Raw genomic sequence first — 8,449 nt, 5'->3', positions numbered from 1 at the left:
AGTGGCGATAGCCCTGTGGAAGCTTGCAACGCCAGACAGCTACCGGTCAGTTGGGAATCAATTTGGAGTGGGCAAATCTACTGTTGGGGCTGCTGTGATGCAAGTAGCCCACGCAATCAAAGATCTGCTGATATCAAGGGTAGTGACCCTGGGAAATGTGCAGGTCATAGTGGATGGCTTTGCTGCAATGGGATTCCCTAACTGTGGTGGGGCCATAGACAGAACCCATATCCCTATCTTGGCACCGGAGCACCAAACCGCCGAGTACATAAACCGCAAGGGGTACTTTTCAATAGTGCTGCAAGCTCTGGTGGATCACAAGGGACGTTTCACCAACATCAACGTGGGATGGCCGGGAAAGGTACATGACGCTCGCATCTTCAGGAACTCTGGTCTGTTTCAAAAGCTGCAGGAAGGGACTTTATTCCCAGACCAGAAAATAACTGTTGGGGATGTTGAAATGCCTATATGTATCCTTGGGGACCCAGCCTACCCCTTAATGCCATGGCTCATGAAGCTGTATACAGGCAGCCTGGACAGTAGTCAGGAACTGTTCAACTACAGGCTGAGTAAGTGCAGAATGGTGGTAGAATGTGGATTTGGACGTTTAAAGGCGCGCTGGCGCAGTTTACTAACTCACTTAGACCTCAGCGAAACCAATATTCCCACTGTTATTACTGCTTGCTGTGTGCTCCACAATATCTGTGAGAGTAAGGGGGAGACGTTTATGGTGGGGTGGGAGGTTGAGGCAAATCGCCTGACTGCTGGTTACGATCAGCCAGACACCAGGGCGGTTAGAAGAGCACAGGAGGGCACGGTACGCATCAGAGAAGCTTTGAAAACCAGTTTCATGACTGGCCAGGCTACGGTGTGAAAGTTCTGTTTGTTTCTCCTTGATGAAACCCCCTGCCCCTTGGTTCACTCTACTTCCCTGTAAGCTAACCACCCTCCCCTCCTCCCTTCGATCACTGCTTGCAGAGGCAATAAAGTCATTGTTGCTTCACATTCATGCATTCTTTATTCATTCATCACACAAATAGGGGGATGACTACCAAGGTAGCCCATGAGGGGTGGTGGAGGAGGGAAGGAAAATGCCACACAGCACTTTAAAAGTTTACAACTTTAAAATTTATTGAATGCCAGCCTTCTTTTTTTTGGGCAATCCTCTGTGGCGGAGTGGCTGGTTGGCCGGTGGCCCCCCCCACCGCGTTCTTGGGCGTCTGGGTGTGGAGGCTGTGAAACTTGGGGAGGAGGGCGGTTGGTTACACAGGGGCTGTAGTGGCAGTCTGTGCTCCAGCTGCCTTTGCTGCAGCTCAACCATACACTGGAGCATACTGGTTTCGTCCTCCAGCAGCCTCAGCATTGAATCCTGCCTCCTCTCATCACGCTGCCGCCACATTTGAGCTTCAGCACTGTCTTCAGCCCGCCACTTACTCTCTTCAGCCCGCCACCTCTCCTCCTGGTCATTTTGTGCTTTCCTGCACTCTGACATTATTTGCCTCCACGCATTCGTCTGTGCTCTGTCAGTGTGGGAGGACAGCATGAGCTCGGAGAACATTTCATCTCGAGTGCGTTTTTTTTTCTTTCTAAGCTTCACTAGCCTCTGGGAAGGAGAAGATCCTGTGATCATTGAAACACATGCAGCTGGTGGAGAAAAAAAAAGGGACAGCGGTATTTAAAAAGACACATTTTATAAAACAGTGGCTACACTCTTTCAGGGTAAACCTTGCTGTTAACATTACATACATAGCACATGTGCTTTCGTTACAAGGTCGCATTTTGCCTCCCCCCACCGCGAGGCTACCCCCTCAACCCTCCCCCCTCCCTGTGGCTAACAGCACGGAACATTTCTGTTTAGCCACAGGCAAACAGCCCAGCAGGAATGGGCTCCTCTGAGTGTCCCCTGAAGAAAAGCACTCTATTTCAACCAGGTGACCATGAATTATATCACACAGAGAGATAAAGAACGGATGTTGTTTGAACTCCAGCAAACATACACTGCAATGCTTTGTTGTACAATGATTCCCGAATATGTGTTACTGGTCTGGAGTGGTAAAGTGTCCTACCATGAAGGACGCAATAAGGCTGCCCTCCCCAGAAACCTTTTGCAAAGGCTTTGGGAGTACATCCAGGAGAGCTGCGAATGCCAAGGCAAAGTAATCCTTTCACATGCTTGCTTTTAAACCATGTATAGTATTTTAAAAGGTACGCTCACCGGAGGTCCCTTCTCCGCCTGCTGGGTCCACGAGGCAGCCTTGGGTGGGTTCGGGGGGTACTGGCTCCAGGTCCAGGGTGAGAAACAGTTCCTGGCTGTCGGGAAAACCGGTTTCTCCGCTTGCTTGCTGTGAGCTATTTACAACCTCCTCCTCATCATCATCTTCTTCGTCCCTAAAACCTGCTTCCATATTGCCTCCATCTCCATTGAAGGAGTCAAACAACACAGCTGGGGTAGTGGTGGCTGAACCCCCTAAAATGGCATGCAGCTCATCATAGAAGCGGCATGTTTGGGGCTCTGACCCGGAGCGGCCGTTCACCTCTCTGGTTTTCTGGTAGGCTTGCCTCAGCTCCTTCAGTTTCACGCGGCACTGCTTCAGGTCCCTGTTATGGCCTCTGTCCTTCATGCCCTGGGAGATTTTGACAAAGGTTTTGGCATTTCGAAAACTGGAACGGAGTTCTGATAGCACGGATTCCTCTCCCCATACAGCGATCAGATCCCATACCTCCCGTTCGGTCCATGCTGGCGCTCTTTTGCGATTCTGGGACTCCATCATGGTCACCTCTGCTGATGAGCTCTTCATGGTCACCTGCAGCTTGCCACGCTGGCCAAACAGGAAATGAGATTCAAAAGTTCGCGGTTCTTTTCCTGTCTACCTGGCCAGTGCATCTGAGTTGAGAGTGCTGTCCAGAGCAGTCACAATGGAGCACTCTGGGATAGCTCCCGGAGGCCAATACCGTCGAATTGTGTCCACAGTATCCCAAATTCGAGCCGGCAAGGCCGATTTAAGCGCTAATCCACTTGTCAGGGGTGGAGTAAGGAAATCGATTTTAAGAGCCCTTTAAGTCGAAATAAAGGGCTTCATCGTGTGGATGGGTGCAGGTTTACATCGATTTAATGCTGCTAAATTCGACCTAAAAAGTCCTAGTGTAGACCAGGGCATAGTGTAGGTCAGGTTTTCAATGTGTGGGGCACGCTTTTTCCCAGGTAGGCATGGAGGAACAGTCTAGTGGGCTGTGGGCGTCACTTGCCATCCTGGGGCTAGCAGAGGGCCCCTCCCCCCAGTCAATCATTTCCAAACTACTACCTTTCCCATCTTTCAATTTAGTGTCCTTACAGCAAGCAGTTGCGCAGCACTTATTCCGCTGGGGAGTTTGATTTTTCTCTTATCATTGTGTGGTGAAAAATGGAATGGTAGAAAAGATGGTAGTGTTCCAAAATGTAAGCCAGAAGTTGAAATGGCTAAAGGTGATAGAGAAAAAAATCTGCAAACAACAAGAAAATATGATGAAGCATATTTGGATTTTGGGTTTCACTTCCATTAAGGTCTAATTTCTCCATTAACAGCAATGTGTAGTGTGTCCAGTAACTTTAGCAAATGATAGCCTGAAGCCAACAAAACTAAGAAGACATTTAGAAACAAAACATGAGGATTTGGTAGAAAAAAAAAGATTTTTTTGAATGAAAGCTACGAGAAATTAAACAAAAAAGTCAGTGAAAAATGTGGTATTCACCCTTGCAAGTGCTTTAAAAAATCATATCAAGTTGCATACCAAGAATAAAAAGCCTTATACAACTGGGGAAAAACAGATTCTCTCCGTTGCAATTGACCTTTGCAGGATGATGCTTGGTGACAGTGCAACAGAGAAGTTAAAAGTGATCTTGCTGTCAGGCAGCGCAGGCAGCTGCCGAATCTGACACGTCAGAAAATATCAAGTAAAGCTGATCTATTGGTTGCAATCCAGTTTACTTGCAATCCAGTTAGATGAAACAAACAGATTATCAAAAGAAGCTCATTTAATTGCTTACATTTGATACTCTCATGAAACATCAATATTGGAAGATTTTTTGTTCTGCAGGCCAATTAAGGTGCATGCAACTGGATCTGAACTGTTTAACATTTTAAACAGCTTAATAACTTCTCTTGAGTTGAAGTGGGAAGCCTACGTCTGAATCTGCACTGATGGAGCCCCTTCTATGTCTGGAGGTAGGGCAGGCTTGAAAGCCAACATATCTGAAATTGCTCCACATACATCATTGGCTCATTGTATGACACACCGTAAAGCCCTTGTAACTGGGGGACTTACTGATGTTCGGTTATTAAAATCATGAACTTTATCAAGGTGCAGCCCACAAAGGCGTGTCTCTTTGTAATGCCTTGTGCAGAAATGGGAGTAGAACACAATGCTCTGTTGTTTCACACGGAAGTCAGGTGGCTATCCAGGGGGAAAGTATTGCAACATGTTTATGAACTGAGAAATGAAGTTTGTCTTTTTCTAGTGGTTTTGAATTTCAACAAACGCAGACACACTGTGTGCTCCCCGCTGGCTTGTGCTTTTGGCTTACCTTGCTGATCTTTTTGACAAACTGAATTCTCTAAATGTCTCATTGCAAGGAGTAGAAAGTACTATTTTTGCCCTGCCCAACAAGATATTAGCATTCAAGAGAAAGATAGATCTCTGGAAAACAAAGATCAAAACTAGTTTAAGTGTTCCATGCCCGTAGTTAACTGACACCTTCAAAGAAACAGAATCTGAACTATTGGTTCAACAACACTCAATCAAGAAACACTTGACTTCTCTCAGAGCCAGTCTGGATCAATATTTTTCTGAAGGAAATGCGTCACTAAATGACTGGATTATCCAACATTTTGTAGCTGAGGAAGTGACCTCATCTCAAATAGTCCCATCTCTCAAACAGGATTCAGGAGAAGCTGATTGAACTTCAGGGTGATAGGATCCTGGAAATTCAATTAAAAACAGTCTTTGGGGAAATGTTGGTTAAAAGTTGGCTCAGAATATCCAGCTTTGTTAAAGTATGCGATCAAAGCTCTTTTACCTTTTGGTTCATCTTATTTGTGAGAGATCGGATTCTCTGCACTGGCTGTACAAAAGCCAGAATACTGTTCGAGACTAGAAATGGAGGACAACCTCAGAGTGCTGCTTTCAAAAAATCTCCCCACAAATTGATACACTGTTCACAGACAAACAGGCATACCCTTCACGTTAAGTATCTGTGTATTTGAAATTTACAGGTGTAAGTAACTTAAAGTTCTGTTAAGGTCTCTGTTAGGTTTATGAGTAGGCTATCAAGCATACTTTTGCATATGTAATTTTGTCTGGGTTGGGAGGGAAACCAAAAATTGTAACTCAAAGGGGTGGGGGGCTCAGCTCAAAAAGTTTGACAACCAGAGCTGTAGGAGACTTCAAGACAGTGCACTAACATAATGCGGTGTTTGAAATGAAAATCCTCCTCTTTAGTAGAGCTTGTTTGACTCAGTTTTCTTACACTAAAGCCAAAGGCCAAACAGAGTCTGACACAACTAGAACTATAGTTATGAAGCTATGCTTAGTGTTACTGCTCATCCAAATATGAAAAGAGAATACAAAGCCAAGACTGTTTTCCAATTTAACGGGGTGTTGACTATGTACAGAAGTGGAGTGAGGCCTCACCAAAGCCACCCCAGCAGAGAATAGAGTGTGTGCCAGGAAGAGACGAGTGCAGTACTCCCAGCCCACCCTCACAAAAACACATCTCAGTTGCTGGCCTAATGCTGAGAAGAAGGCTCGCTGCTCTCTACAGAAGGGGCCCTGCTGCCATTCTTGGGATGAGTCCCCAAGCAGCTGCCCCTTCCTCTTTGTAAGGGGTAGCCTTCTGGCATCACCACCACTCCAAGCAAAGGGCCTGCCAGGACATTAGGACCTCCATGTTGTAGTATGCAGTATTGCCAAGCCCAAGCATTCAGAAATCAGTCTTCTCTTCCCTGCCAAAAAAATCAAAAGTTTAAGCAAAAAAATGAGTTTTTAAAAAAATAAATGTGAAGCTTGTTACTTGCCTTTGAGCCATTAGAGTTCATGTTTTCAAACTTTTCTATACCAGATGAGCCAGACACCTTGTCATAAAAATAAAGGGAAGGGTAAACACCTTTAAATCCCTGCTGGCCAGAGGAAAAACCCTTTCACCGGTAAAGGGTTAAGAAGCTAAGACAACCTCGCTGGCACCTGACCAAAATGACCAATGAGGAGACAAGATTCTTTCAAAGCTGGAGGGGGGAACGGGGGGACAAAGGGTTCTCTCTGCCTGTGTTGTCTTTTGCCAGGACAAGAGCAGGAATGCAGGTCAGAACTCCCGTAAAGGGTTAATAAGCAATCTAGTTGGATATGCATTAGATTCTGTTTTGTTTAAATGGCTGATAAAATAAGTTGTGCTGAATGGAAGGTATATTCCTGTTTGTGTGTCTTTTTGTAACTTAAGGTTTTGTCTAGAGGGATTCTCTATGTTTTGAATCTGATTACCCTGTAAGGTATTTACCATCCTGATTTTACAGAGGTGATTCTTTTACTTTTTCTTCAATTAAAATTCTTCTTTTAAGAACCTGATTGATTTTTCATTGTTCTTAAGATCCAAGGGTTTGGGTCTGTGTTCACCTATGCAAATTGGTGAGGATTTTTAATCAAGCCTTCCCCAGGAAGGGGGTGTAGGGCTTGGGGGGATTTTGGGGGGGAAAGACATTTCCAAGCAGGCTCTTTCCCTGTTATATTTGTTAAACGCTTGGTGGTGGCAGCAATAAAGTCAAGGGACGAAAGGTAAAATAGTTTGTGCCTTGGGGAAGTTTTAACCTAAGCTGGTAAAAACAAGCTTAGGGGGTTTTTCATGCAGGTCCCCACATCTGTACCCTAGAGTGCAGAGTGGGGAAGGAACCTTGACACACCTACTTATTGTTTAATAAAAATCTGGGATCATCATATAATGGGGCCTTAAGAGAAACACCAAATATCACACAATTCCTGAAGGGTGTGTGAGGGGAGAACACAAAGCAACACCGGGGGTGCCTAAAATCCTGGATTGCCATAATCCATTCCTGGCTATAATTGCATCAAATTCAAGATTTTTGTCACTACCTTCAAAGCTCTAGTCAACTCTGCCCCCCACCCTACTTATCCTCTCCTCCCTTGGGTCAGTGACCAGGACATGCATGACTGTTCCTAGTGGTTATAGCAGGAGCTGGTAGCCAGAAATTGGAGCCAAGGGTCAGACCTGGATTCAGAGGGCAGAGCCAAAATAGGAAGTCAAAAATCAGTGCTGAGGGTCAGAGCCAGGTTACCTTGAGCACAGCAAGGCAGGGGCAAAGCCTGAACAAGGATGAAGCACGAGCTATTGGAGCCAGGGGTAAATACATCAAACAAGCAGTACCCTGCTGCTGCTGGTCTGCTAATCCCATCAGCCAATCAAATGGTTTGGCCAATCAGGCACCTCAGTTGGGGCCCAGCTGAGCACATTAGTCTGCCTGCAGGGTAAGCTAGCAGACAAGCAATCTAGTTGCAGGTCCTTACTCCTGACACATTGGTGAAATATAAGGGGTGGGAGCAAGTTCAATAATGTTCCCACCTTTGTCCACTCACCTGTCAGCTTCTTCATAGAATCATAGAATATCAGGGTTGGAAGGGACCTCAGGAGGTCATCTAGTCCAACCCCCTGCTCAAAAGCAGGACCCATCCCCAATTAAATCATCCCAGCCAGGGCTTTGTCAAGCCTGACCTTAAAAACTTCTAAGGAAGGAGATTCCACCACTTCCCTAGGCAATGCATTCCAATGTTTCACCACCCTCCTAGTGAAAAAGTTTCTCTTAATATCCAACCTAAACCTCCCCCACTGCAACTTGAGACCATTACTCCTTGTCCTGTCCTCTTCCACCACTGAGAATAGTCTAGAACCATCCTCTCTGGAACCACCTCTCAGGTAGTATAAAGCAGCTATCAAATCCCCTCTCATTCTTCTCTTCCGCAGACTAAACAATCCCAGTTCCCTCAGCCTCTCCTCATAAGTCATGTGTTCCAGACCCCTAATCATTTTTGTTGCCCTTCGCTGGACTCTTTCCAATTTATCCACATCCTTCTTGTAGTGTGGGGCCCAAAACTGGACACAGCACTCCAGATGAGGCCTCACCAATGTCGAATAGAGGGGGAAGATCACGTCCCTCGATCTGCTCGCTATGCCCCTACTTATACATCCCAAAATGCCATTGGCCTTCTTGGCAACAAGGGCACACTGCTGACTCATATCCAGCTTCTAGTCCACTGTCACCCCTAGGTCCTTTTCCGCAGAACTGCTGCCTAGCCATTCGGTCCCTAGTCTGTAGCTGTGCATTGGGTTCTTCCGTCCTAAGTGCAGGACCCTGCACTTATCCTTATTGAACCTCATCAGATTTCTTTTGGCGCAATCCTCCAATTTGTC

This window comes from Eretmochelys imbricata, chromosome 3 (assembly GCF_965152235.1).
Source record: "Eretmochelys imbricata isolate rEreImb1 chromosome 3, rEreImb1.hap1, whole genome shotgun sequence".
NCBI lineage: Eukaryota > Metazoa > Chordata > Testudines > Cheloniidae > Eretmochelys > Eretmochelys imbricata.
The sequence above is the reverse complement of the archived record's forward strand: the minus strand, read 5'-3'. Positions refer to the sequence as shown.